A 25,448-nucleotide genomic window follows, 5' to 3' on the forward strand; every position below is an offset into this window, starting at 1 on the left:
TAAGGTGGAAGAAGACATGGGGACTTCTCTTCTAAGGACTTTACTTCTTTTCATGAGGACTAGACCTTCAAAACCTAATCATCGCCTAAACACTCCATTTTCACACTGGAATTCAGTTTTAACATTAGAATTTTGGGGAGACTCAGACCATAATAGCATCACTATTCCAAAATCTCTTCGAACAACGATCAATTATTCCCTTCAAATCTCATACAAAAACAAGCACAAAACTTAAAACTTTCAAAAAAGAATAAACCAGAAGCACTGTAAATGGGCTGTTTTTAATATGAAGTTTTTAGTTTTTAAATAGAGTATGAGAACTTCAAAATATTCATGACAATACTGAGTTAAATGGTAAATTTAGGGCAGGACATTTGGGACTAGGATTAATTCATGTTGTAGGGCACTCACACTCCCTGCCAGAGTTCCTGCATTGCAGCCCTTTCTCCCCTGCCAATCCATCTTCCTGTTAATGTTAGACTCTTTGAATCAGAGTGTCATCTTTCAAGTACTATCACCCAACCTGCGGAACTATCTGAAAGAAGTCCCAGGCTCCCGTCTTTACTCTGATAATATCCCAGCTGATTAAACCATTTCGGAAATCAAATGGCAGATGAAAGCGCTCTCTGTTTTGAGAACAAGTTTAAAATAAGCTTAAAACATTTTTAAGAAACAGGGTATATTCCCATGAGTTTTTGGAGATATTGCATGCTTCTAACAAAGGACCCCTGGCAACATCAATGCTTTTGTAATTGTGTTTCTATTAAAATACTCCAAACCAAGATTAATTCCCCTGAACCATGCAAAAGCCGTTACTTTCTTGCTGAAAAGAAAATTGCTTTGCAATTTGAAGTGATCCCATTTTTTTTCCAAATAATATTCAAATCTTCCAAAACAAAATAACAAAGACATACGTTGTTACTGTTGTCACATTTTATTGAATATAATGATATTTTTAAAAAATTCTTTGAGAAAACTGCATTACAAAAATGAAATATACTGCATGGAAGAAAAAGCAATGTTAAAAAAAATAAGACACCTTAGTATCTTCTAAAGTATTAGAGTAATCTTACACATCATAGAAAAGTAAGATTTAATTTATTTATATCACAATAAATGAGAGACTAAAATGACCTTCATTCTCAGGGAGTAAAAACACAAATATCTTTGAAAAATAAACATTAGATTTAATTATGTGAACAACTCAGTTAATTGAAGCATTTCCCTAGAGAAAAACAAACACATTGTAATCTAGCAGGTAAAATCACAATTTGATTTTTAGTTAATGGTCATATTTTAACGTGAACAGAGGCAAAGCAAAGTTTTCTCTGGATAGCAAAATATCAAATTACAATAGTATATAAGACATTATCTTGGACAATAATTTTATTTTTTGACTGAGACTAAAACAGGACCAGGAATAACTTTCAACATGTTAGAGAGAACTTAAAAGTTCATAAAAATCCACATTATCTTTTACACCAATTCTTTCAAACATTTACAGCTGCCTAAATACCTTATAAGAAGTTTAGGCTGTTAATTTTACTTATTAAGCAAACATGTGTGATATATGCATGCCTCAGTCTATGAGATAATTAAAAGAGCTCTAACCTAAAGCTTTAACATTCAAATCTATGACCTACCTATTCCATATCCCTTTGGTGCTTTGAATTTTGTTTCAAGGAGAAATACTTAGCTGTTAGCTGTATCTGAAAGAATGAATCATTTTCCAGTTTTTCATTCTAATTCTGATTTGACAGAAGAGGAGATCTAGATGGAAATATTGTAGAGACTGGAAGACTGTTAGCTCTCATCATTCTCTCAAAGGGGTGAGTTATATTCTAGACCAGACTTGTTTAAAATTTTATTTTACTTATTTTGCACATATTTGAAAATCTCTCTATATATATAATATGTTACATATTAATATATACTCTATATAATATATACTAATATATATTATATATTATATATACATATATGTAATTTTTTTTTACTCCTCAACCTGTTGATTTTCAAACTAGTTTCTGGAGGGTGTCATTTTCCAGTTTTTCAATTATTTTATTTACACTTGATATTTTCTAGCAGGTTGATCCGTACAATCTTTTTCTATATCAGTAAAATCCAATATGTTTTAATATTTTCTAAATAAATGTCCCTAAAATTGTTAAGCTCATTTTGTTAAATGGCATAATAATAAAGACAAAGATTTTTATTTACTTATTTAAGATCTAGGTTATTTATTTGAAAGGCAGAGTTTCAGTGAGAAAAGTAAAGACCATGACCTCCCATCTGTTGATTCATGCCTCAAATATCTACAATGGCTAGAGGTTCCAAAGCCAGGAGCCAGGATCTTCTCCCATGTCTCCCACATGGATGTAGGGGTTTAACAACTTGGGCTGTTCTTTGCTGCTTTGCCAGGCCATTAAAGGGGAGCTGGATTGGAAGTGGAGTAGCTGGATTGTAAACCACAGCCCATATGGGATGCCTCCAGCTCAGGCAGATGTATAGCCTCGTTTGCCATGACGCTTGCTCCTATTTAAAGGTTTCATTTTCAGATTTCTCTTACCAAATACGCTATACTTTATATAGTTAATCACCTGGACGTTTAACGTTTGTTGTTGTTGTTATTATTGTTGTTGTTTTGTTTTTCTTTTCAACCGTTTGAATGTTTAATCCTGAGCTAACTTATACAGGAGTTGCCACAAAAAAAAATTACGCATTTATTCTGAGGTTCTCTGTGAAATGTTTAATGTCTGCTCAAATGCTTTTAGAGTTTCCTTATGACAGACATTTCAAATATATCCTGTTGAAAAAAAAATAAATCTGTCTTTTCAGGTTAAGAAGCACTATATTTTACTCTATCACATTGCAGAATGCAATTGACTGTCACGTAAAGGAAATGGCATACCAATGAAATGAATATAATTAGTTTTACATTTCTGAGAATATGAAGCAAGATACCTTTTCAATCTCACCTCAGAGGTATTACATTTAACAAGTTCCTTTGAGAGTATGGCAACAAAGCTATTAATGAACCTATTCATCAAAACCTGGCATGTCCATATTCTCCAAGGGTTTGGTTTACATTTAAAAGAAGAGATGGGAACAGGGAAGAAATATAATGCTATCAAGTAAAAAGTGCTCAGCATGACTATCATGTATTCAGGAAGAAATATAAATTAATACAAAAATATTAGAAACTGTCTGCCAGTATATATAGTTAATATCTAAGGAGAAGCATAAAAAGTATCTCCCATTTCTCCAAATTATATTTAGATGAAATGTAATTCAAAATGATGTACTTGTCTAAAAAAGAAGACATTATAGAAATACTTCCATATCTATGGTAAATATCCTGTAATATAAAGTATCTTTTAGCTAAGTATTCTCACATGTTTTTTTTTTTTTCAAAGCGTGTGTACTGTTTTTACAGCAATTTATTTGTTCAACTGCTTAATTTCCATTAAATGTATTTTCCATTTAGCTTCTGCAGCACAGGGTAATATCCATTTTGTTCAAGACTGACACATAAGAGATGTATGATACATATGTACTGAACAACTAGATCAGCGAACAAGCATATAAAAGTACATCTGATATGGCATACATGTAGTTATCTAGTTTAGCCTCATGAGTTGGAAGCCACGCATCCCTTACACTATATGTGAAACTATTGATATACCTGTCAGTCAAATGACCCCTTCCGCAGTCCGCAGTAAGTACTTTCCTGCACCTGGCACTGTAACACAGTATCACATAACAACTCCCATTTCTGGACTTACGTCAAGTCTAGCAAGGAATGGCGCTCTCTCTCTCTCTCTCTCTCTCTCTCACTCTCTCTCTCTCTCTCTCTCTCTTCCTGTAGATACAGTGAATGGAAGGTAAATACCTCTTTCATGTCCACTTTTCCTCTCCCGGCACACTCTATCCCCAAACACAATCCACATGTGTCTGTTCACTCCTTACCATTTTTCACTTATTTATTTTTTAAATTATTGTTATCGTATGATACAGTTGCATAAATTCTGGAATTTCCATTTCTCCAACCCCCAAATCCCCTGTCCTCCCACCCCAATTTTCCCTTATGTTATTACAATAGTATAGTTCTTCCTAACCAGTCACAAGTCCATCATTGTGGGCATGGACTTGTCATTTTAGCAATGGGATGCTGTCATTTTACTGGGATGTTATCTGCACTTGCCTTTTGGTTTGGTAGGTGCTATTCCTTTTCTCTGCTGAAACATCATCTTTAAGAATCATTTAACATCACTTTTGGTCAACACTGTTATCAGCTCTGTCCCCCTCCTGTAATCTATTTCCAAATTCTTTTCCCAGATTAGGATTTTTTTTTTAATTTCACTGAGTACATCTTTAAACCAAGCTTCTCTTTCTGCACCCTGTGGAACTCCAATAACTTGCATTTGGCTTTTTAATAGTGTTTTAATTCTTGAATACTTTACTTAGTTTGACTCAGTTCCTCTTTCAGATTTTTGTTCCACCATTGTAGGAAGAATTATCTTCCAATTCTGAGATTCTACTTTCTGCCTCATTCTTTCTACTGTTGAGGCTTTGCACTGATTTTTAAATTTTGTTCCATTATGTAATCCATTTCTAATAATTCTGTTTGATTTTGTTTCAGTGTTGCTATTTCTAGTGTGACATATTTCTTAAATTCCTGCATGTACTTCTTGTTGATAAGAAGCTTTATATTAAGTTTTTAGTTCTTCATCCCCATTTTCTCGCTGTCCTCAGTTAAAGCTGGGGTTGGCCATGACTTTTGCTCCTTTGCAGGGAAGTCTTCAGTAATATTCATTATGCCTTTCTTCTTTTGCTCTTGGTCATTGTACTTCTGGCTAGCAGATTCTTCTCCTAAGGCAGGATTCTATGCTGTGTCAACCACAGGTCTACACAGTTCGATTTTACTCGGTTCATTGTTTGTAGTTAGTCATGCCACTTCCTCCAGCGAGTTCCAGGTCTGTGCTCTTGGGTTAAGTTTCTGCCATGGTCATTGTACCCCAGGCTCCTGGCTCACCCCTCTCCACTTCTTGTGATATCATGCTGAGGCTGCACAGTTGTCTGTACAACCTTTCTCCCACTTCCAGTTCAAGCAGTTCCCAGGATTAGGGAAACACCAGGTGTCCTAAACAGCTAGGCTGTTTGGTAGTACTGACATTGCCAGAACCTGTTGGCAGTTAGGTCTGAGGGCCACTCAGAAGTATTTTGACACTTAAAATGCCAAAGTCACTATAATTTTTCCTTTAGATCCAGTGCAATGCACTGAGCTGGAAGTGAGTTTGCTCCCAACTCAGCACACATGGAGTTCACTGTTGTAACTGAAGTCTCAAAGCCTTTGTCACGCTGTACAAAATGGTACCTGATATGCTACTCGTGGAGTTCTGGATCTTCTGACCATTAGGTCTGAGGACTACCCAGACATATTTTGGTCGGAAACTATAGACGCCACATCAGTGCAACGTACCAAGCAGAAATGAGTTCACTCCCAGCTTAATGCATGCACAGTCCTGTCCCACAGCCTTTGCTTCCCCACACAAAACTATGCCCTCTGTGGTCTGATGGAGATCTGGGCTATTAAATCCACCTTGTTCCTGCACCAACTACTTGGGGTCTGCTGCTCTGTCTCTGCTCCTGGTCAAATCACATAAATCAGTAGGATGTGCAATTCTTTGCCTGGGTTTACTTCCTGAGCTCTAGATGAACTCACCTATCCACCTGGCTGCTGGTGGAGCTCTGGCTGCCAGTGGTGATCAGTTCACTGCTCTCTGACTGACACTGGGGTATCTGGTCACTGCAATGCCACACAGTTATATCTAATGCTTTCCCATGTCCATCAGTCTTCAGTTGCCCCTCTACAATTGGCCAGTCCTCTCTGCTTCACTCTGGCTAATGATGCTCTTTTTGTTTAAACACCACACTCCTCACTTTTTAAATAAACCTAATCACTTGGCAAGCAGTATTGATACTCTGTGTTTACAACCTTTTTTAAGTGAGAGGCAAGAACCTAGAAATATTACGCCCAGACCCTATCCCACAATACATCATTTTTTTCTTTTTCCTACACATTCCCCTTTCAAATACTTAATACATAATTTTGATCATATGAATTAAATGTAATTTTAGTGATGGAAGAAACTTTACAACATAAATTTTCTTAAATAAGATGAAATTTCTTAGGATTCATAAGCAAATGTTTTTGTGGTTGTAATTTCTGATCATTGCGGCACAAAATTATCAGTTTGTAAAACTATGCACTACATTCCTGTATGCTTAAAAAATTCCCCAAGATATTATTCATTTCTAATTGTTATCGCCATTGACGGTACAATAATGTTTAGTGAAATTAGCTTCTAATTACTGAAGACTTGGTCATGAATCCTAATAATAGTCACATATATATTCAAACAGTAAAGTACTGACAACAAAGAACCAACTCCACTGAAGTTATATAATAACTAAAAAGAAAGTTAGCAATTTTCGTTAATGCCCCTGAAGCATCTGCTAGTTTTAAATTTTCCTGTGATATAACTTTGTTATACACTGCATTCTTCAAAAATTAAATTCTATCCTATTGTCAGAATAAGATTCTGAATTAATTCTTCAAAAGAAACATTTGAACAAAAACTCTATATAAAAGTATTGACAGAGATTCCTGCAGAATGACCAAAACCTGCAAAAAAAATTCAGATAGTCACTACCAGCAGAATGGGCATATAGTCGCTTTGGTTTAATAAATATTTTTTTTAGATGTATTTTATTTTTATTGCAAAGTCAGATATACAGAGAGGAGTAGAGACAGAGAGGAAGTTCTTCCATCTGATGATTCACTCCCCAAGTGACCGTAACAGCTGTTGCTGCGCCAATCCGAAGCCAGGAGCCAGCAGCTCTTTCAGGTGTCCCACATAGGTGCAGGGTGCCAGCTATGAGCCATCCTCAAATGCTTTCCCAGGCTACAAGCAGGGAGCTGGATGGGAAGTGGGGCTGCCAGGATTAGAACCGGCGCCTATATGGGATTCCGCTGTGTTCAAGCAAGGAATTTAGCTGCTAGGCTACCGAGCCAGGCCCCTGATTTTATAAATCTCATTTGAAAGTGAAATGCAACAATCTGCTGATACAAGCAACATCATAAATAGATCTAAAAAACATGCTGGTGAAAGCAGCCAAATAATAGATGATGTATGATTCCATTTATTTGAATTACTGGAGCAGGCCAGCTATCCTTTGATAGATACATGCATATGGGAAAAACACAATAAAAAAAACAAACAAGAAAACATAATGAGTTAATAAAAAGGATGATATATATATTCATTAAATCTGACAATTGTACATAGCATTTTTACATGTCATTTTATAAAATCAGATTTTCATTAAAATGGTATCCAGATAACTGCATAACAATATAATTTTGTAGTAAGAAAGTTTTTAACAATGAAATCAGAAGCCAACTAAAATGTATAAAAAGTGTTTGTAACTTTTTTATGTTTTAATAAAGAATGCATTCATTAATAGACTGCTATCAAGACTGTTAATTGTAATTTTCCAAAATGAGCTGCTAGAACAGCTTACATACTCAAAATGCAATGGATATAAAAACATCATGTAATGATGACTATTTTGAACAACATTAGATGTAATAAAATTGTTAACAAAATTTGTATAAACTTCATCTTAAACATCTTTTTTTCTTGGTCTTCATTGTCAAAGGTCCCTTAGTGCTGGTATAACTCTCTCTTGTCCATCCAAACTACTTTCAAGATAAATAAAATTTATGTAGTAAAAAACATACTTACATATGCATGTGTATGTGTCTTTCATATATATATATATATATATATATATATATATATATATATATATATGGATCAGGTTGGGAAATTATCAAAACTCAAATTTTTGGTTTGATTTCTACTGAAGCTACACAAATTTCACACAACTATAAAGTTAAAAAGTTACCAGGAAAATCACTGCAAGTTGGGCAACTCCTGATGAGATGGAATCAAACTCTTACAAACACAGCTATATATAAGGGAATACTACAAAGTGTTGGTGGGGGCAGATCTGACTGAGCTGTTAAGTCACCACTTGCAGACTGCTTGATTTGAATCCAAACTCTTCCACTTCCAACCCTGCTTAATGCTAATGCCAACCTTGGCAGACAACAGATAATGGTTCAACTGCTTGAAGCCCTGACTCCTACTTGGGAGATACAAACAAAGTTCCTTGGCCAGGTTCAACTGGCCTAGCCCTGGCTGTTGCAAGCATTTTGCCAAGTGAAACAGTCGAAGATCTTTCTCTGTTTATATCTCTCTCTGTGGCCACTAAATTTTAAAGACAAGAAATAGAGGAAGGGAAGGGAAGGGAAGGGAAGGGAAGGGAAGGGGAGGGGAGGGGAGGGGAGGGGAGGGGAGGGGAGGGGAGGGGAGGGAAGGGAAGGGAGGGTAAGATGGGAGAGGAGGGGAAAGGAGGGGAAGATGGGAGAGGAGGGGAAAGGAGGGGAGAGGAGGGGAAAGGAGGGGAGGGGAGGGAGGGGAGGGGAGGACGAAGAAAAAGAGAGAGCAAATAAATAAATATTTTCTGTCCTTTATTTGTGGGAAAATGTAACCAAAAGTTTAACCATTTTAGTGCAAAATATTATGAAACCTATGAATATTGTTCTCAAACTGCACCCCTTCCAGGAATTTTCGAAGACCTCTCACACACTTAGGCAGGATAAGGATAAATCATCTAAGGATGATACAAAGAGAAAGTAACACGGACGGGGTGAGGAGAAATGCTTCTCCAAAATAGAGCACCTTGAAATTGAGGAAAGAGCAGACACGGGAAGGCAACTTTCTGACCTTCTTCCAACTTTCTCCTGTGAGTTCTGCTATCAAAGAATTTTCTGACCTACTTCTCCTAAAAGTAGGCCATAAGACCCTCATTCCAGAGGGTGTCATAAGATACTTATCTTTAAATCATGTCTCTGAGTTTTATGTTTCTTACTTGTAAAACAGGATATTTATACTATAATTTTCAATAACATTCATACTTAATGAATTTGTCTTCATCTAGGATACAAATTTTATGAACTATGTTAGTTTTTTACTTAAAACAGGATTTTTATATTACATGTCAAATATGACATAAAGAACATTATTAAAATAAAAATAACTACATTTAGCAAAAAGTATATTATAGTTCAGGGCAGAGAGTTATGCAATATTCATCTTTAACCAAAAAAGAAAATCACACATCCATCCATACAATGACATACATGAAAAAAGACAATTTTCTCAGTTACAAGAAATGGGAAATTAACTCACAACATGCATACATTTTCAGGAATATGTGAAATTATATGAAGAATTTATCTTTTTAAAATAATGTTAACTAGAGTAGTAGGGAGCTAGTATCCTAAATGAAAATAAATATGTCCCTGTATTAATAGCATCATGAAAACTCATGAAATCTAATTAACATAAATAGAATGCTATAAGACACAAAGTTTTCTACTTTTCTGAGTTTAATGAATTTTTATGTATTTCCAATAACTACCTATAGGCTACAGTGTAATCTTGATTAATTATTTTATTATAAATTTTAGAGCACTGTAAAATACACTCAATATAGTCCATAAGTTTTTCAATAACAAAAAAGATGCCAATGGTAAACTATGATCACGTCCGACTTGTTATTCATAATTTAAAATATTTAAACAAACTAAGGTAAAGTACATTATATCTCTACTCCATTTCCCCTATTAAAATTTGATATTGATATATTTGTCACAATTAATGATTCACATTCAGATTTTCCAAGTTTTTAAATCCAACCTCCTTTTATCCCTCCTAATCCCCAAGCAATTAGTAATCAGAATGCTTTTTTAAATTTTATTTTAACCCATACATAAGAGAGAACACACAGGATTTGTATTTCTGTGTCTAGCTTATTTCACTCAATGAGATGTCTTCCTTTTCCAATGATTATGCTACCAATGGTAAGGCTTCAATATTTTCCATAGCTGAACATTATCCCATTGCAAATGCAATCACAAATTTTTCAGCCATCCATCTCTGATGGACAAGTTGGACAGTGCTGCTATAAACATGGTAAACTAGGTAGCTCCTTGATACAATGATTTCACATCCTTAAGGCATATATTCAGTAGCAGCTAGTAATAGTTCTAGATTAACTGTGACACTTCATTGTGTTTCATTCAACAATGCATAATCTAGAATGATTTTGATATTTTTATTCTAAAGTAACAAATAACATAACACTCATTGTTAAATTATTATAACACCTAGCACTAAGATGAATTATACGCAGTTTTGTCTCCCCTCCGTCACAGGTCAATAGAAGAAAGAAGGTTGTCATGTATATTTTGAATTTCTACAAAAATAATAACTGCTCAGAAAGTGCTGAATGACATAGAATTTAGATAACCCAAATAAATTATAAATGTTTAAATCTTACACTAGAAAAAAACTTTGCATGTGGGGACATGAAAGCCTGCCAGTTAGCAAGTCGTCACCTTCAGCACATGATCTCAGAATGATCTTGTGAGGCGTGTGTCTATAGTCACCCCTCAGGTCCCTGCTGACGCCTCAACTAACAGAGCACGTGAAACACTAGGAAGCCAAGAATCAGTACAAAGGTTATACAGTATTAGAAGTTAACAATTTTTAGTAAGAACTAAATTAGCTCTGCTAAGATATCATTTATCTAACAGAAATTTGAGGCCAAATATGTTTTTCTCATCATGGATGTTTAGTTACTAATTTAGTGATCAGAAAACAACATTTTGTTGTAGAAAAAGCAGAAACTCAGATATTGTACAATGAGGGTCATATTTTTACTCCATAATTTACTGTTCATATCAAGTGCCTTTCAATGATACACAAGAACTAGGATTAATAAAATGTTTCTCTGAATTTTGGAAAAGATAAAAGATGCAGTATATTCTTATTTATGTAGTATATAAAATTTGGTATTATTGTTTATTTATACATAGTAATTATAGCTTATCAGTAATGATAGCAGCATTCACTAATATACCAACTACTCTTACAAACCACTGGAATGTTCTTATGTATATTTTTAGAAATAGAAAAATGACTTTAAAAATATTATTTCTCTATTTTTACATCAAATAAAACTGAAGCTAAAACTTAAAAGCTTAAGAAACTTATTCAAGTGTCAATAACCATAATTTGGATTTTCAAATACATGTTTTAAAATATTCATGCAAAACTATCCTAAGATTACAATTGTGACCACAGAACTGACAGTACTGCTAAATATCTATTCAAGAAGTCAGTGTAGCCAAGATTCATCTGAGGATAATTAATATCTAGATCATACAAGACAATTTTGTTTATTTTCTTTGGATTAGTATGAATAATGTAAAGAGATCCAGAATTTTTAAAATAACTAATTATTAATTTCACACAAAAATTGTTTACTAGAATAAAAAGCTAAACCAATACTAATTACAGTACTCTGGATGATTTTCCCTGATTTCTATACATGAAACTGTTATATAACATTATCTTTCTTGTATAGGTCCCTAAGAGACCATTAATGGCTTTTATAAAATATTTCAGAAACAACTTTGTTAGAGTTTAATTTAAAGTTGTAGTAGAAATAAAAACACATGGAAAGATTCAAATATCAAATACCAACTAGCAAGGTAACTTCTGGCAAACCAACGGTGCATTTTAAGATACAGAAAAATCAGAAAATAGAACCAATGATTACAAAAAAGGGTACAATAAGAAGGACAGGAATTCATCACCTTTAAGATTTTGTTACAGTATAATAAAAAGTTCAGTTTTTTCCCACTAGAACTAAGTAAACTGCAAGTTTACTAATTGTCACCAAACAAGACACTAGAATTTTCTGCTTTATCTTGAAATTTATATGTGTGTATATTTGTAACTATGTGTACATATATGCTCCTAAACTAATAGTTATTTCAGAAAAATATGGCAACTAGAGAAAAACATCAATGAGAAGATCCAAATTGTCAAAAATTCGAGAATTAACATAATTGCTACTGGCAATTTGGTCTATGTTCTTCCAGTCTCACGTGTATGTAGATACAGAGATTATCTTAACTCGCACAGTGTCATGAGTAAACTTGTTATTTTTTTTTTTACTTAACACTTCAAATATTCTATTTTAGGTATCATTTTAACACATCAAGTTTAAAAACTACCCACTATCACAGTACGGTTTCTTTTACTTTAAAAAATGTATCTTTCTTCAGAAATTACACTCAACTCCAGGCATAATTTCAATTGATATAACACAGAAACTTGATACTCATTTATCCTGTGCACTCAGCATACATACATGTATCGCTTCTGTTAGGCTTTTCAAAAGAATAAAAACTACGCTCGGTGTTCATATTGAACTCCTGGATTCCTGGGACTCCAGGGAATTTATTATGCGTGACCTGTTTGGCACTGCACATAACTTATGATTGTGTTCCCTAATTTCTTATATGTAACCTTTTTTTTTTTTTTGGATTTTGTATATCTATACTCTTGGAGCAGTTTTCAAACATCTATCCTGCATCACCTCCAGTACATAGGTGACGGTGCCTCCACACAGCTCACTTACAGAACCAGGTGATCAGAAGAAGAATCCAAAACATCTGAAATACATCCTTGGTGCTAATCTGAAAGTTATATTTTATCCTTTAAAAATGACTCTGGTTTCTATGTATTTCTATAAGCATAAATAATATAAGGTAACAATAAAACAAAATAAAATAAAATACAAATGCTTCCCTTGTGGGAATTTAGGTTATTTTTCATTTTATGTTTGTCTAGTTATAGGACATGTTCCTAAAATGATATGCCACAGACATGGGTTATCAACTTTTCAGAAAGTACATATATATTGCCAAAAAACTGTAATACTGATATTACATTAATTTATGAAGGTGGTTCTTTTCTACCTCCAGTTTTACTTAACAAGGCTGGTGACACTGTTAAGTACAAACTCCTAATGTACATGTAATTCCTTTGTAATTTACTGCTTCAATATTTGAATGTTATAAGTTGAATGTCTTTTGAGAACATGAGAGTATGACAAAATGCACTCACATTTATGTCGAGTTTCATTAAACAGCTGTAACTAACCATCCATAGCAAATTTTATCCTAACTCCACCGGATTCAAAACCAGGTCCAAAAAAAAAAAAAAAAAAAAAGTAGCAGGATGCAGCCTTAAGAGATGGGAGAAGAAAACAAAGAAGGCAATGATCATATCAGAAGGTCTAATACTGGAGAATGTGGAGATCAGAAGAGCAGATGCCAGGATACGTACCACTTTCACATTCAAAATAAGAGCACCAGTGGAGCAGGAATAGCAGGGCAGGGTTTTGTGGAAATTCCTTCATCCTTTGAAACTTGAAGTCTACCTTAGAGGAACGCAATGCACTTCAAACACTTTAATTTTGTTAACCAAGAAAGATTAAAATCACTTTACAGAAAATGGAAAATCAAACACTAGACCAAGATGTTAGAGGGATTTTTTCCCCTAGCCATTGTTTCTTTATAGACCGGTTCATCTTTCTTAAAGATCAGTTGTTACCTCTCTTAGATTGATGATTTCTCCCACTGAACCGTTCCCTCTAAGAAGAGGGAATTTAAGCCTCAACTATGTTAACCACTATGTTAAACTCATGCTCCAAATCCACTTTTCTGGGTAGTTAATAAAACTTATCAATATGACAGTAAGGGGCACATAGTTGGTGCTCAATAATAACAAATGCTATTTTCATTTTAAGATTATACAACTGATATTATACCTAGTCCACACTGATACAGAGCAAAACCTATATAGAAAACAATAAAATGAATTCCTGAACTAGCAGGAATAGTTCATCTAAAGAATGACAGGATGCTTCACTATTCTGTTTAAAAACAGAGTAGATTTCTAGGGCCCAGCATTGTGTTACAGTGGGTGAAGTGGCCCACTTGCAATGCAGTATCCCCTCCTTAGAGTGTCAGTGCGTGTCCCTGCAGCTCTGCTTCTGATGCAGCACCTAGCTAGTGCCCCTGGGAAAGCAGTCGGAGATAGCCCCGGCACTGATGACCCTGACACCCATGTGAGAGGAACATGTGGAATTACAGTCCCCTGGCGTTGGCCATTGCAGCCATTTGAGAAGTAATTGAGAGAATGGAAGATGTGTTTTTCTCTCTTTTTCAACTAAATAAAATAAATCTCAAAATAGAGAAAACCAAAGAATTTCTAGTTAAGCACACACTTACTTTTCTCCTTTTTTTTTTAATCTCTAAACCATGCCGAAAAAAGAATACAGGAACTTTATAAACATACTATACATGTAAGCAAAAAGAACAAGAATGAAGTAAAAATAAGAGATTTCAAAGGGTGTGGCAAGGCAAAAAAAAAAATGTGTAAGATGATAACTACAGTATCAGAGCATATGGGAGAGCATAAGAATACGCAGAGCAAGACTTTTATAAGAAATGAGTAATTTCCATTACAAAGTCCCTGAGAGGTACAGGACTCTGAGCACCAGATGTTATGCAAATTGGGAGATACATTCCAGGATTAAAAATGGAGGCACTGGTTCAATGTTTTCACAAGGTCCCTTTCTCTGTATATGCATAGGATAGAAAGCTTATTCCTGTTCTCTCTACCCTCTCATCCACGCATCCCCACAGCAACACAGTGGAAGTCAGGAATCCAGAAAAATGGAACCAGATTAAGTCCAACTTGGGAATTAAATGAAGTCTGCATACCAAACTGTAGGAATTTCTGCTTCCTCCTGGTGAGCTCTATATTCTGTCAGTTCCCTCCACTCCCAGAGAAAAGATCATGAGATGCTGAAAATGGAAAGTCCTACTGGTCACCACGTGGCTTGGAAGTTCACCACCAAACAAAACTCATCCTAGCATAGTTAGCAGCTTTCATATTTACTCTTGAAACACACACACACACACACATCACTTATGCATGTCATAAATGTTTCCAACACAAGCGACTTAAAGAAACATGCATTAAAAAAATAGCTAGTAAGGAAGAGCCCAACAATATGGAATATGTATATTATCAAACAATAATGGACCACCATAAACAATGAAAATTTGATAAACTACCAAAAGTCACAAAAAAAAAATAATAAAAGATAACATCAAGAAACTCCCCAGACACAAGAGAAAACTGTAAAAACACAAAACAAAAAGAAAAAAAATTCAATCAGGACAGCAATCATTAATCCCACAAGTTTCAAAAACAGAGACGTTACATGGGAGAAAATCTAAATAATAATTATAACAATAAAAAAACCCTAAAATTCCAATTTGAAACATGCAGATGTCCAGGAAAGTAATGATAAATATTCTTAGAAAAGAAACAGATAACTTTCACGATGGCCTGACTTTGCAAAGGAAATATTCAAAACAAAAGATGTTATATTCAGCCAAACTATCAATCATGTAAAAGAATAAAATAAAGACATTTTCACGATGTAAGGAGTCAGACCTTTCTCAGCCTCCCTTTCCTAGAACACAACTGGATTCAAGCATCATTGTTGGCTAATACATCAAAGCAGAAAAATCCCAGGATGACAGTCACGCCTGGCTTAAGCCACAGAGTCAAAGTCGGTCACAGTCAAAAAGGTAGAACATGAACATCCCCAGACTGAAAATGAAAAAGCTTTCTCATGTATTTTGTCAATTATTTAATTAATTTGCTCATTTAAAAGACAGCTCCTGGCCTTTCTCTCTCCTTTTCTCTTGCTCTGTATAGCTACTCTTCAAATTAATAAATCTATAGAAAGAAAAAAAGAAACAATCATAATACCTGGTTTATTAAAATGTTATAACCACTAGGTTTAAAAATAAATGTGTCACAACTTTATTATTAAGACATGATATACTGGACTCAGTGTGGTAGCCTAGCTGCTGAAGTCCTCACCTTGAACGTGCTAGGATTTCATATGGGCACTGGTTCTAATCCTGGTGGCCCCGCTTTCCCATCCAGCTCCCTGCTTTTGGCCTGGGAAAGCAGTCAAGGCTGCCCCAAAGCCTTGGGACTTTGCACCCAGGAGACCTGGATAAGGTTCCTGGCTCCTGGCTTCAGACTGGTTCAGCTCCAGCTCCCCAGCTACCTGGGGAGTGAACCATCATACAGAAGATCCTATATTTGCAGCAGCACAATCTACAATAGCAAAGACATGGAAACAATCCAGATGTGCAGCCAAGGAAGAATGGTTAAAGAAACTGTGGTACATTTACTCCATGGAATATTATTCAGCTATTAAGAAGAATGAAATTATTCTATTTACATCTATGTGGTCCCAACTAGAGACCATTATGCTCAGTGAAATGAGTCAATCACAAAAGAACAGATACCATATATTATCTCTTATATAAGGAAACCAACATGGAAAGTGTAACTCCAATAGTCCAATCCATACCGTTTTTTGATTGTTTGCTGTTTTGGCTGTATCCCATGTGTTTTGATGTTTTTTATTTCAGTTTGGTTCATTCCAGATAATCTCTTTTCTCTAGTCGAATTCATCACAGGGTCATGAATTATACTATGGCATCATTTTTCCCAACAGACTTCTGTGTTTCCTTTTTGTCACTTAGTGGTTACTCAGTGATACTTTTTTTGTTCATGGTACTGTAATTTGTTGTTGTTGTTGTTGTTGTTGTTGTTGTGGCTGTTCTAACTCATACCAGCTGTTGATCTTGTTTAATGGCTTCTTGCTTACGGTAATGTATAGTGATGGAGTACTGGGGTCTATCATATACCGACGTGGGGGTATAATGGAACATGCATCCCTGCTTCCAGACAAAAGATGGAATCCCAATGAAACTGTTGGACATGTGTAGACAATGGGATGCTAGACTGACACTGTCTGTACCAACTATGTCAGGGTACACTTAAATAAGAGACTGACAGAATTATGATTCCTTATGAAGGACTATACTATTGTAACAAAATGGGGAAAATCTGACAGGGGGTGGGAGTTTGGGGGGAGGAATCCTAGCCAACACAAAATTGTACTACACAATTCATTCAAAATAAAAATATATTAAAAAAATAAAAATGAGCAGTATTAAGAGGTTACTAATATTTCCCATTGCTAGTCATACATAATCATCAAACATTACATATATTTCATAATTCTTACTTAATAATAATTAAATTTTAAATTAACAAAACTCACCATAAAATTTTGCTCAATTGGAGGGGCAAATGAGAAAGAAGACAGAACAAAAGGGGATGAGGGAGGTACCAGGAGATAAAACAAATAAAGCTAAAACAACACAGATAGTAGTTATAAAACATCTTAAAATCTAGCTTTCTTAAAATGTTCTTAATTAAATGTAAAAGAGGTAATCAAAGTAATTGAACCTGATTGCTAATTACTGTCTCTGGAATGAGTTAACTGTTTTACTATATTTGTAAATAAGAAATAAGTATCAGTAAAATATAGCTAATTACCTAGACAGCATTTCTTATTCACTCTCCATCATCAGTGTCATTTAGCATAGTTCATCTTATGCATAAATCCATAACTCCTCCCAGCTTAATCTTTCCAATCACTCATCTCAACTCTGATGATTTTTTTCAGAATGCCCTTTCGTCACAGATATATTCCCAGCTTAAGGGCTTGCACCAGAGGGCTGGACATTGGGCGTTGTTTAAGGCTTTGCCTGTGATGCCCACATGCCGCCAGAGCACCATACTTCATGTCTGGAGTCCACCTTTGCCCAGCTCCCCACCAGTGTGCACCTGGAAGACAGCTGCCGATGATGCAAACATCTGATTCCCTGCTACCTACACAGAAGGCTTAAAATTCTTCGGAATTTATATTTCTTGAATATTAACAATTAAATAGATATTAAGGAGTTTAGTATTAAAAGAGGACTATTGTAGTGAGAAGAAATGTGAAAAAAAAGATGTTTTATTCTAATGGGCTCAAAAGCTTCTCCAGCAGAGGTGTCAGTCCATCCCAGCCCCGTCTGTTGCAGAGATCTGGACAGTCAACCAGCAGATGATCAATCTCTTCCTGTGTGACTTTGTTTCTCTATCTTTCAAATATTGTAATAATAATAGTGATGGATAGATTCTTAAAAGAACTGGCAACAACCCACTGCCTACAGCTTAAAGTTCTTTGTCTTCGAAGGCTCCAATTTTATTTACATCTACTCACATGCAATCACCTCCCAAGGAAAAATCTTTGTTCAACTCATTAGCATCATCAACCACTATCATTCTCTCTGACATTGCTGACTAAAAGAATGTCTCTATGGTTCACGCTATTGGTCATCCTGGAAGGTTTTCTGTTTGTCTGGGTCTGCACCATCCCCGACTTCCATTTTAGTCTAGCACAAGTCATGTTATCTCTAAAAATGCATTCTTGGAAGTTCCACAGCACACACTTAAAGCTTCTCTAAGGGCTCTCAAAGTTTTAACTTCAGAGTTAATACATATCCAGCATGTTCTTTTGAACATTTTCTTTGAGAAAAGAAATTTTCATAAAATTCAGCAAAATTTTATGCATAGGATTTTTGTGTACTCCACATATATTCAATGACTGAATGATTAACCCAATTCAAACAAAATAAATATAAATATATTGTGCTTTTGGACCTGTGAAAGCCCTTGACTATTAGCCTTCATATTATTAAGAATCATGTTTCATCTTTTTGACATGAATCTGTGCTTTATTACAAATAAAGCTATGTTTTCCCACATTCTGATTCTCTAATTCAGAAGAAAAATGAATCATAATGTAAAATCTTCTAAAAACATCATTCAAATATACGGTTGGCAATGAAAAACGTGTTTCCAAATTAATTACCAATTACTAAAATGTTTTTACAGTTTATATCTTGCTTCATCCTTAATTACAACTACATGGAATTACAATCATGTGCACTGTGGCGTAACAGACATTCAGAAGAAGTTATTCACTAAAGTTGTCTTTGAAATTTATGCTTCCTGAATTTCAGTATTTCAGAAATAAATCCTCAGTATTGAGTTTTGAGTTAAAGGAACAACACGGTAAAAGAAAGAAAAATTAGAAAAACTTGTTTCTACTAAATACAAGATCTAATTTCAGGGAGAATATATATGTATCCTACACCGAAACTGTGTCATTATAGTTTTGAGGGGTATTTTTATTATCCACTTGTATGGTCGAAAGACAAAAGGAATAAAGGCTACAACTATTACCAGAAAAGTGAAAAACTATTTTTCATTCATACAACACTTTAGCTTTCTACCATTGCTGCCACTGGGCCCTGCTCTCTAAGCAACAGGTTCTCAAGAACCAAGGAGTACTACTGAGAAGAGCCTTTGTCTTGATGAAAAAGAGCAACATCTGTCACCATTCCTGGAAATTTGCATATGCATATTAAAGGAAAAAAGAAGTTCATTTAGGAATGTTGGCATGAATACAGTGAAGGACCACATGACTCTTCATAAAGACAATTTAAAACAAAGTTTCCCTTGTCAATAACCAGCTTCAGGTATTGAGTGTGAAATTCACAAGTCTTTTGGCCAGTGTTGTGCACAACTATTGTAGCTTTCATATTATACTTGCTCAGAAAGTTTTTAGACAATTATTCCTAGTAACTTCAAAGGAAAATCTGGCATAGAGAACGTATTAAATTGTATGTTAAGGAATCCTCCTACCAAGGCAATGTACTAGAACAGGTGCAGTCAGAATATGGAAGCAAAAACAAACAAACAAACAAACAAAAACAAAAAAAACAAAAGAACCTAACACAAGGAAGCTGGTGCCTACTACTGGCCAGTGCCTACTACTGTTAGGCCAACTGGCCCAGCTGGAAGCCAACCAGCTATTGACTGATGGTCCAGTTCACAGGTGTTTATACATCTCACTGGCTGGCCTAGCTGTATGTGCATATTGCTCTTTTAAAATTCTTTCTCTGGATGGAAAAAAATCTATCTGGTGAACCGTAAGCCTATTTGCTACATCAAGTACTTAACATATTAGAGGAACTTTTTTCTGAGTTTTTTTAATATATAATAAGTAAAATCATCATTTTTGCTTTATTCACCAGAAATTCCTATTTGGTATTAAAGCTATCATACTCTTGGTAAGCAATTTTGGATTTTTAGATTTGTTGGGTCTCATTTTACATTAAAAACACCAAATGTTAATAGAAAGTCATACTGCATAGACAGATGATCAAGCTCTCACTAAAGATATATTTCTGTGGATTTATAAGGATGCTTAAAATGTAGTTATTTCATCTGCACCAGTTTTGGACCAGAAAAACATGATTTCTAAACTGAATCAGATGTCATTAATTAGTCATCATCAAATGCTTGTGATGCAGGCGGCACATGGCAAACGACTGGGCTTAAATCTCCCTATAAGGAAGCATCATTGCTCACTGTAACCTCCTGTTAGGGAACTATGGGCAGTCAACATTCCCCCATAGCACTCTTCTTATTTCTGCTTCTTTTCTCGTGTAATAGGCTGCATTAAACCTGACCATTCCAACCTGTATTTTGGTTGACAGCATACCAAACAAATGTACATTATTTTAACACACCAGGCAACATTTCTTTGAGAACTGCCTCCTCCTGAATTGACAAAGCATTAACATTACCTTGTGCACAACAGGGTAATGAACAGTTAACTCTGAGTATGACAGATGTGCTATGCTTTTTGGCATTCTGCTGATTTTTTTTAATTGGGGGAATATTTTATAAATGCTGGTGTTACATTTAAATATATAGACATAATTTTTAATTCTCAAGTCATTAACTTAGAAAAAAGTGTTTCATACTAAATTCATTTGAGGAAGATTTTCACTTTAGAAAAAAATATATTTAATCACTTTCCAATGTTACGGGACTTACTGAATCTGCCTGTCTGTGTCTCTATCTTGAGATAAGTTTAGAAAGCAAGCCAGTGGGCCCAGTGTGGTGGCCTGCAGCTTAAGTCCTCGCCTTGAACACACCAGGATCCCATATGGGCGCCAGTTCTAATCCCGGCAGCTCCACTTCCCATCCAGCTCCCTGCTTGTGGCCTGGGAAAGCAGTCGAGGACGGCCCAAAGCCTTGGGACCCTGCATCTCTGTGGGAGACCTGGAAGAAGTTCCTGGCTCCTGGCTCTGGATTGGCACAGCGCCGACTGTTGCGGTCACTTGGGGAGTGAATTATCGGACGGAAGATCTTCCTCTCTGTCTCTCCTCCTCTCTGTATATCCGACTTTCCAATAATAATAAAATCTTTAAAAAAAAAAAATGCTTCGTGACTTTTGAATTTCATGTAAATTTTAAAAGATTCCTTCCAAAACAAGTCAAATTCATCGCCCATGATACACGATCTAAAAGTATCTGATAACTTTAATATTAATTTTCTCTCTTTACAGAAGGCTTTTGTAGTGAAATTTGACTATCAGAGTTAAAAAAATATTAGATGTATCAGTTACATCTTTCTAAAGTTATTCACTTATCTTTAGTTTCCTCTAATACTTTCTTAGTAGAGATTCCACTGAAACATAATTATTTGTTCCCAAATAACTAAATCTAAAAGCATTTTTCATACTGACTGTTTGAATAAGGTTCTCATTGAGAATCTGGAAACAAGCAGGCAATATTGAAAGGAATCTGACTATTTGTGATAACTAAAATGGGAAGGAGAGCACTGGGCTTAAATAGTCAACATTTGTGGGAGCCTCTGTTAGGTCAACCTATTTTCACAATCTCTTCTGTTTTTCTGCACTATAAACAGAGCCTGCTCTGTGCAAAACACTACAATGTGTCCTGGGATTTTAGATGACTTAATTAGGCTCATGCTTACAATAACTTTATATTTTAGGATGAAGAATAACCTGCTTTCTTAATGAACATAACAAACTGGCACTATGAGAATTGCAATAGACTGAAAAGAATATCCAATTACACATGAAGTATTTCCGGTTTAACTTCCACTGTCCACTGAATCCTGAAATGAGGCTCATGAGAACTTTCATCATCTTCACCTTCCTCAGTTGTTCACATACGGTTCCCTATCTCAAACACCATGCTTCAGACACCATGAACAAATATTTAACCAAAATTTAAAGCTGAACCCCTGTACAGGGACTTTGACGCAGACACTGTCAGACCCTAGTTTTCCATAATCAGTCAGTTGACTCCCCTTAACTTACAAGTTTCTTTGCAAATCAACTTTCAAGTCCTGAACAACAAGCTTATAGCAACTGACTTACACATGTGAGCTGCACATGCATTTCTCAACCTCAATTCCTACAAGAAAATTTGCCTTTAATCTTTTAAGAAGGCTGAAAATTAAGTGATAATCCCTGCTTCTTCCTCTGCCCTTTGCGGCAGTTATTTTTCTCCCAACCTGATGTCAGTGGTTAGCTAACCGCATGTATATTTGACGAGCAGACACAGATTGGGAGGGTCCCTCAAGTGTAATGCTCTTCCGTCTCCTAATGTCAGTCCTTGAACACACCCCACTCCCTTACATTTCTTGGGTTCCTACCTCCTTTCTCATATCACATTCCATATTATTCCTGTTGCTTTACGCAACACCATTTGTTGTCCTCTCATTTCCCTGTTTTAACTGATACTTACTAGGTTATAAACTCTTGAAAATAGTGGACGCATATTCTTCACCACAATCTACTGAATGTAAAGAACCTCTTACTTAATATTGCTGATTAAATATCAGTGGAATGAATGAGTGAATTGCTTAAACATCTATTTTCCAAAAGAAACCAATACAGCAAATCCATCCATTTCATGATCTTTCAAATCAACAATAGTAACCTCAGTAATTCCAAATGATGGCATAATCTATAGTTAATTACACCTATTAAAATATCAATATAATTCTATGAGGATTTGCTTTCCTTTAATTCAACAAACATGCTAAAAAAATTGCTTGCAATTTCTAACTAGTCTTATTTTTTGGCCAAATGCAAATCAATTTGGAATCCAAGCACCACTGTGATACATTTATATAGGCTAACGCATATAACTGCTTAGAACAGTATAAGGCTCAGACTAAGTCTTCAATCGTGTTAGTATGATGCCTATTGTGTTGATGGACTGGTTTACACAGATGGAAAAAGAGAATGCTTATTGATAGTGTTACACATAAGTCACACGAAAAACATATGTTCAAGTTAAATTTAAATAGTAATGAGGTTGTTTCAACTCCTAAGAAATATAATGCTCCGTATCTTCCTTACAATTAATGTTAATATTGATTTTGATTATTTATTAAATTCAGCATAAGTACAGATCATTGCATTGGAGAAGACAATGTGAATTTATTGATCTAGTTTTGCAATGTATCGTAGTACACCTCATAATTTTGCTGAATGATTAAATTTATAAACAATTGACATAATTATTCTTTTAGACAAAAATTGTAGTCACAAAGAAAAACAAGCAAAGAATTTTTGTTTTCTACAATGGTTCCAATGGCTTTGCAAATATTAAAAAAGGTCACCAATAAAGGGCTTACCTGAGGTCAAATAAAAGAAGCTCTAAGCCATCAAAAGCTATTTCCAATGTCCAGTTGGGGATCTAAAACAGAGAGTAACAAAGACAGTTTGTGACAAAACTGACACACAGCATTCCGGACGCAGCGAAATCAATTGTGACATTTTTCATTTATTTGTAAATGCCTCTTTGGCACTACACTCATTCAAAATGACAGTTGTTTCTTACAGAATAGGAGAGGTGATGGTAAAATAGAGGAATCCTGACAGTTGCTTTAACAAGATTCTAAAGTGGGGCTACTCTAACACTTTCACCCAACAAGGAACTTGCCCTTCAATTTCAATATCATAACTCAGTAATTTGGAAAATGCAATCTCTATGAGAAACTAAAACAACCAGTCTGTAACAGTCACTGCCCTCTTCATTTCTCCCTTTTCTTCCAATTATAAGAAAACATTCTATAAGTACTATACCTAAATAAATGGCAAGAGTGTATACATCAATTACTTCTTCTCATTAAACTGACATTGTTATTATTAAAACACAGTAATATACAGTGTGACTGAACAGCATGAAACATTCTATAGTATTTTGATCTTTGTATTTTATGTTTCTACCAAAAAAAAGAAAAATTACTGATAACTAGAATTTCATTTTACATTAAGAAACCCTAAATTAAAGCATCTCTACTTCTGAACCAGTGACTGCATTGAAAGGGCCTAGGGACAGGATGCAATCTGTTTATCTCTGCTCATAACACAGTTTCTAGCAATGGTCACCACTTAATAAGACTAAGAAAATATGCCACAAAGTTGTAGAGTGTTGTGCTGAAGTTCACTTAAAACTCCACACTCCCTGTCTGGCATCTTTTACACTCTGTAAAAGATCACATCTATATGACAGAGTAGTGGCTCTGCATACACAAAAGGTACATAGGTACTCATGGTGTGCGTTTTCAACCCTCCTCATTGAATGATATTTGCTTAACATATTTTCCATATTCTCTCTCACTCCCTCAGCAACTGGGCCGAAGACAGAGTGGAGAATTACTAAAGGTTGGATGAACTGAACTAAATAATGAATGAAACACCTAAAGTCTTCTGTGTTTCTATTTTCATTAAAATTGTTCTTATAAAGATGTCTCCTACAATTTGGAACATTAAACTATGACCACTGGAGTTATTTTATTTAAGAAGTATAAACCGACATTGCTTTAAAAAGTTCTGGAAATTTTTAAAAGGAATTTAGCATTTTGAAACAAATTTCTCTTAGCAATCCATTATTTCTTACAAATTTCATTACATTCATAAAATTAAATATATGAAATATCTTAAAAAATATTGGTGTTTCAATTTTAAATACTACAGAAAGTTGAATATAGACAGTAATGAGGAGACCAAGCAGTGTAATGATGGTTTAGTTTTAGTACTCCTCAGAAAACTCAGTGTTTTAACCATTACAAAACAGAATCAAATTGCAAAAAGGCAAATAAATTACCGTATTTTGGTGATTCTTCTTTCATATTTGGCTTTTATATAATCAATATCAACTTCCCAGACCAGCTTTTGTATCAATGTACAAATAAGGTATAAGAAATTTTAAAACACTTCCAAAGGACTAATTCAATGGATTATACTCCTGATCAATGCCAACCCAGTGTTTCTTCAACATGACGTTTTTAAAAAAAAACAAAGGGACCCAGCACAGTAGCCTAGCAGCTGAAGTCCCCACCTTGCACACACCAGGATCCCATATGGGAGCCTGTTCTAATCCCAGCTGCCCAGCCTGCATCCAGCTCCTTGCTTGTGGTCTCGGAAGGCAGTCAAGGATGACCCAAAGCCTGGGGACCTGCACTGACATGGGAGACCCAGAGGAGGCTTCTGTCTCCTGGCTTCAGATTGGCACAACTCCAGCTGATATGACCACTTGGGGAGTAAATCAACAGATGGAAGAT

The 25,448-nt window shown here is 35.1% G+C and overlaps 1 protein-coding gene across 1 annotated transcript in view; it reads right to left on the reverse strand.

Annotated features, from left to right (window-relative positions):
• The window catches only part of NAALADL2 (N-acetylated alpha-linked acidic dipeptidase like 2), a 1,067,904-nt gene extending 1,044,329 nt beyond the window's left edge, over nt 1-23,575 (reverse strand). The window contains exon 1 of the mRNA XM_058661080.1: nt 23,517-23,575. The gene's annotated coding sequence lies outside the window, so the exon portion shown is untranslated. The remainder of the gene's footprint in view (nt 1-23,516) is intronic.
• Nucleotides 23,576-25,448: the final 1,873 nt, after the last annotated feature.

This window comes from Ochotona princeps, chromosome 3 (genome assembly GCF_030435755.1).
Source record: "Ochotona princeps isolate mOchPri1 chromosome 3, mOchPri1.hap1, whole genome shotgun sequence".
NCBI lineage: Eukaryota > Metazoa > Chordata > Mammalia > Lagomorpha > Ochotonidae > Ochotona > Ochotona princeps.